General features: G+C 39.6%; 1 protein-coding gene across 3 annotated transcripts in view; it reads left to right on the top strand.

Annotated features, from left to right (window-relative positions):
• The window catches only part of PAK1 (p21 (RAC1) activated kinase 1), a 122438-nt gene that overhangs the window by 22974 nt on the left and 92940 nt on the right, over positions 1-6524 (top strand). The window contains exon 1 of one of the 3 annotated variants that reach the window (XM_073215979.1): positions 6398-6412. The exons of the other annotated variants lie outside the window; for them this stretch is intronic. The gene's annotated coding sequence lies outside the window, so the exon portion shown is untranslated. Of the gene's footprint in view, positions 1-6397; positions 6413-6524 lie in introns of those variants that run through there. 3 annotated transcript variants of the gene reach the window in all.

Below are 6524 nucleotides of genomic sequence, written 5' to 3' on the forward strand. Positions count from 1 at the left end.
AAAAGATCTGGATATAAACCATGGCTCTGCCACTTACTGACTTGTTCCTGAGAATATAATATCACTTCCTTAAGCGCCAGTTTCCTTATTTATAATATGGAAGAATGCTGATACATCTTTTACCTTCTTCACAGGGTTATTATTAGAATGAAATGTGAGATGCTGTGGGAAAAAGGAAGACCGTAGTTGGGCATGGCCAATGTGTTTATGGATTTCAGTTCCATCACCTATTAAATGTGAGATTTTGGGCAAGGCATTTAATTTCTGTGAACACAGGTTTTCCTTTTTAAAATTGAGATAATAACAGCACCCTTGCAGACTCATTTAGAGGACATTAGTATATGTAAAGCATTCAAAGTGGTGCCTGGCACATAATAGGCATATTCAATAAATGTTTGAGATCTTTTCCAGAAACTTAATTCTATCTTCTTAGAATTGTTACTCTAAATGGTTAAAATAGATACAGTAGAACTTGTTCTTCTGTGGCTTTAAAATTATTTTGTAGAGTTTAGTTTGCAGGGTGTAGGTAGGGTAAGGAATGGGCTTTTCTGTTAGTCCAGTTTCCATTGTGGACTGCTAATGGCCTATAGTCAGGGTCTTGTGTCCAGGGAAGGGCCTGTAGAAATGGCAGGCGGTGAATGTGGTGAATTGATTGAAAAAGAAGTGAAGGAAGCTTGGTGGCTGGGAAACTCAGGAGAGAGAATGAACATGGGAAAACTGTGCTACTTCCTGCAACCCACTGAATTTCATTATGTTAGAACCTTAGTGGTGAAACCTTTTTTCATTATATCTCAATCTCTGGCACTGTGAGTACCTCAGTCTTGGAACTGTGTCTCTTTTACCTCAAACACCTAATTTACAGTAGATATGCACTATATTTTTATTGAAAAAGTAACTATCTGAAGTGGAGACTACTGTAGCCCATAGGTATCTATACATCACTGTTGGCCTCTACTCTCTTATCCCAGCAGTGCCTTGCTGAGATATTTGTGTTTAACCAGGCTTTTCTAGTCTTTAACCTGAAGGATATACAGGATTATTTCAGGTCTTAGGTTTTTTAAGCTTCGCTCTACTGCTGACTTCCCTTTGCCTCTTTGGTCAGGCCAGACAACTATTTCCCTCATCCCTAGTCATGGTGTGACACTTACTAGGTTCCTCTTTTTTTTTTTTTTTTTTTAATGCTGGATTGGGGTTTGTCGTTCTAATACATAAAAGCTGGGGAATGTGAAATCCGCATGATCAGGTGAACAGCATTCCCGCCAAGGCTCCAGGATTATGGGCAAGCATAATGCTGGATAGGTTCTTTCCCCCTTACCACCCCAAAAGGATGCTCTCATATAAGCCATTAATTCAGTAAATACATGTTAAAAATGTGTACTATAGATCAGACATTCTTCTGGGTGCTTTAAATACATTACCTCACCAAACACTAACAAGTAACCTTGAGTTAGGCTGATGACACTGCCCTCAATTCACAGATAAGGAATATGGAGTTTAGATAAAGGGAATGACTTGCCTTAGCCAGTAATGGGTGGATCCAGGATTTGGACCCAGATCTTTATGACTCAAAGATAATTGCTGATTGCCATGTCTGTCTACATTACTAGTATGGGAGCTCCTTTAAGGCAGGGGTCTTGTCAGATTCAAATCTGGGTTTCCTATTGTCAGCATAGGAACTGAAATAGAATAATTTTTGTTGAACATTTAATGAATTGGAAAGTCATAGACAGCCTCAGAGAGTAAGACAGTTGGGATGAGGCATTCAGAAACTGTTTTCTAACCTTTCTTATTTGCCTGGGAGAACCCCAGTCCTCAAGGTGAATTTTTTATAAAACCCATGGGATCAAAAAGCAATGCATTACTCCAGAAATCCATAAGGGTAACTAATACAAACATTATAATGCCTTAAAAACTTAGTGTCTCATTGGGAAAATAACACCTCCTTCATGGTGTCATCTTGAAGACAACTGAGGTAATAAAAGTAAAAGAAGTATAAAGTGTATGCTAAGTTGTTTTTAGGCTTGGTTTTCTCTGACCTACCCCTTCTGTGGGCTTCAGTTTCTGTCTGTACAACGAGGTGTTGTCCTGGATGACCTGTGCGGCTCCTGACAACCCAGGCATTTAGGTAATTCCAGTGTTTACTCCCACCCCCACTGGTAACACGGTAACAGATATCAATGCCTCTGATGTTCTGTAGCCCCATTGCCCCTCTATCTCTAAACCCACTGCTTAGTTTCCTTTAAAGTTAGCTGCTTGCATTCGTTTAGTTTTCTTTTTTAGGCTGTTTCTGTGTGGGTAAGTGTTCCCTTTTGAGGTTGAATTGAATTGTGTAAGGCCTCAGGAAGTGGCAGAAGTATGTTCCTCAAACCTGCTTGCACCAAAAGCCCATCAAGTCAAGTCCTGTCCCCAAAGAGGAAGAGAAAGCCTGGGTTCCTTAGCCAGTAGCTGTTCTTCCTTGAGCTCTCTGAGCTAATTCACTACCTAAAGGAGGGACATTTACTTTTAAATTCCAAACACCTCACTCTGTATGTGATTAATATCCCTGGGCCATTTTTATGTCACTCTTTAATATCCATCCTAAATCTGACTTTTGGGTCATACAAAATAAATTTAAGCTCTCCTCCATACTACAATCTTTCGTTGTAGTGATTTTATTTTTGTTTTTCTCTAGTAAATATTTTCAACAGTTTCTCAGAGAACTACCTCTCTCCTTGCTTCTCATACTACTTTTCTCTCCACAAAAAATTCCTATGGCTAGGTTCTTTTGCCAATCTTCTGGCCTAGTGTAACCTATTCACTTCTACTCTCACATTTTCTCACTGTTGCTTAAATAAGCCATACACTCTCTTTCACATCTCCCAAATTTGTTTCTCATAGCTTATTTTGTTTAAGATGTTTTCCTTTGCTTGCTGTCCTTCTAATCAATAATCTTCAAGGCCCAGTTCAAATATCTCTGTCTAATACCTTCCGTGACTTTCCTCCTGTTCCAGACCATATTATCATCCTTTTTTTTCTAGTATTTATATGGTACTGTGTTCTAATGTTTATGCCCACATTTTTTTTTGCATTGTATTGCATTTGTTTGTACTGTATTGTAATCACTTGTTTCTCTATCCTGTCTCTCCCTACACGCTTCCTCAAAACAGTCAACCTTTCCAAGCTTCGAAGTACCTGGCAAATGCCAGGTAATCAGTTAAAGAGGAAACTAACATTTATTGAGTGCCTTACTGCTGTGCAATTTGCTTATACTCTGACTTAATCCTTAGAACAGGTCTCTCATGTAGGTGTTATGCCCATTTTACATATGAAGTAACTGAGGCCTGGAGATATTAGTGGTTTATTTATGATCTCACAGCTGGTAACTCAGATCAGAGGACTGGGATTTTTTTGCCATTTGCTGATTCCAAAGCTTGAGCTGAATTTAGAACTGTTCTTCTAGCCCCTGGTTCAGTATTCTTTTTGTGCACATCAGAAAACTCAAATTGAGGGTGTAAAGTGTTTAATGCAGTGATGGAGAAGAGTTCAAAAGGGAATAGGGTACAAATAGCTAATTGCTGTATATTAAAAAATGGCCCTAGAGCCATTAATGCCTTAATCGGTACTGCAGGCAATCCTATAGTTTGGCATTTAAAAATGAATCTGTTTTTGCTTGTTAGCAGATGTAACACCACCTACCTTTGGTCATGTTCTGTTCTAAAAAGGGATGAAAAGCTGCTGCTTTCACACTATCCATGGGCAAGGTGGATGAGCTCAGCTTTGACCCAAAACAGCATTAATGCTTCTGAAACCTTTTGCTTCCAAGCCGTATTTTTGTCAGGTGCTGGTAACCTACTTTTTCAGAGCTGTAGAATAAAACAGTTGGAATATGGGGTTCTTAACACAACTGTTTGAACAGCCTAAGCTCTCACCGGGTAGAACCTAAACATAGAGGACTTTTTTGGAGTTGGTAAAGGAGGCCAAAAGCTAGACCTTGGGAAACACCTCTGCCTCTGCTTCTTTATTTTGTGACATGGGCTACTGAATCATCCTTTATTCTCTTAAGTCAACTAATAATAGATGTGTTACAGAAAGGTAACAAAATATAAGACCGGGAATGCAGCAGCCCAGTTTGAAAAAGACAGATGCCCCCCTATGTTTATCGCAGCACTATTTACAATAGCCAAGAAATGGAAGCAACCTAAGTGTCCATCAGTAGATGAATGGATAAAGAAGATGCGGTACATATACACAATGGAATATTATTCAGCCATAAGAAGAAAATAAATCCTACCATTTGCAACAACATGGATAGAGCTAGAGGGTATTATGCTCAGTGAAATAAGCCAGGTGGAGAAAGACAAGTACCAAATGATTTCACTCATATGTGGAATATAAGAACAAAGGAAAAACTGAAGGAACAAAACAGCAGCAGAATCACAGAACCCAAGAATGGACTAACAGTTACCAAAGGGAAAGGGACTGGGGAGGATGGGTGGGAAGGGAGGGATAAGGGTGGGGAAAAAGAAAGGGGGCATTACGATTAGCATGTGTAATGTGGGTGTGGGTGGCATGGGGAGGGCTTACAACACCGAGAAGACAAGTAGCTATTCTACAGCATCTTACTATACTGATGGACAGTGACTGTAATGGGGCTTGTCAGGGGGACTTGGTGAAGGGGGGAGCCTAGTAAACATAATGTTCTTCATGTAATTGTAGATTAATGATAACAAAAAATAAAAAATATATAAGACCGGGGCTCAAGCTTCTTAGTCCTATGTGCTTTGGGGCAAGTAATTTGTACTTCCTAGGCCTTTCCCTTTATGTATTTCAATCCAGTGATTCCTTCCAGGGGATGTGATCCTGCTGTCCCGGGATCACACATCTCTGCTGCCCAGGTACCATGCAAGGCTTTAGGTTACTGCTTCGTTAACTTTTTTTTTTAAATCATAAATCCTCTACTCGCTATGCATAGTATAAAAATTTGTTGAAATCTCTCATCTTTTGATGTCCCCTCACTCATTCTCTTCCTTGTTGAGGTTCATACCTTTTTTATATCTTTACTGTCATTTTCATGTGATTTTGTCATTTTCATGTAGGAGCATAGCTAAACCTGTTTTTAACCTGCCAAATGTAACTGGAAACATTCTTCTAGTTAATCTGCCAAATTTAACTTTATAGGAAGTTAAACTAAAGTTGTGTTTATATGTGGCATTGCAAAAAACTTCACTATAAGAGTAAAAGAAAGGATGGACCTTCCCAGGAGTTGTCCTGGGTTCAAATCTTGGCTTCATCATGTATGGGACATATGACTTTGGACATGTTACCTCCCTAATATCAGTTTTGAGATTGAATTTTCTTTTAAAAAAAGAGAAGGAACATCAGAAACTGCACAGAACTAGGAATCAGAACAGAAGTTTGCTTTAGGCAGGTTGAGGGACCTTGACCAAAGTCCTTCCTCTTTATGGGCCTCAGTTTCCCTTTCTGTAAAATGAGGATGTTAGCCTGGGTCTCCTCTAAGTTCCTTCTAACTTTATTACTGTAAGGAGTCTGAGAGTTGTCCAGAAGAGCACTGGTCCTTTAATGCTTACTTGCAGCTTCTTGTTCAGGATGGCTAAGGCCTAGGGCTCAAACAGTTTTTGGTGTTCAGAAGTCTGGTGTATCTGCCTCCCATACTGACCAGACAGAGAATGATACTTGATAAAGGAACCACAGTGTGCAAATCCATGGCTCTTAGGAAGTCCATGGTAAACAGGCAGCTATCTGAAAATATTTCACCCTTTTTCCTTTTCCTCCTGGGATTAAGACAATCCCGGGTACCTGGGTACCTGAGGTTTTAGCATTGGAAGGATCATCTTTTTGCTTTTTGCAGCTGTGATCATTGTATGTCTGCTCTAGTAGGAGAGAGAGACATTAGAACTATTATAATATTCCATGGTGAATATATAATAGGCGATGTACAAAGTATTGGCTAAGCAAGAAGGGGGAAGATAGGAAAAGAGGCAATAAAGACTCCACAGACGAGGTGACAGTTGAGTGTGGAAGGATGAGCAGTTCACCAGTTTGGAAATGTGTTGGTCTTTTAGGGTTGCTCTGCCCATCTTCTGGGATTCAGCGTGACCTTGAGGACTCCTTTAAGAAGTCGTTGGAGCCTATTGGAAACTGAGAAGTTCTTTAGAAACCTGAGTTAGTGTCTTTCAATGCCAGCTTGGACTTCTCCTTTTCCTGTTGGGGACCTGGAACAAGATTCTTGGCCAGACTTTTGTTTTTAGTATGTTTGAGACTTAGGTACTGTTGCTAGATGTATGTCAGTTAAGTAGAAAACTGTGTCTTTTTGAGAGCTATCTGAGTAAATTTCCGAGAGAGAAATGTTCGGAATCTTTACTTCCTGTCATCCCAGGCAGCCATGAGGTCTTGAGGATCTAACCTATTTAAGGTACCTTCTCTTAAAAATCTTACCAATGTATTTTTCCTTTGGGACTAGAAGTCAGCTCTGTTTTGAATTTGTTTACTTTTTGTTTTTGATTGTGGGGCATATGAACTTCTTA

The sequence above is a fragment of the Manis javanica genome, chromosome 11 (genome assembly GCF_040802235.1).
Source record: "Manis javanica isolate MJ-LG chromosome 11, MJ_LKY, whole genome shotgun sequence".
NCBI lineage: Eukaryota > Metazoa > Chordata > Mammalia > Pholidota > Manidae > Manis > Manis javanica.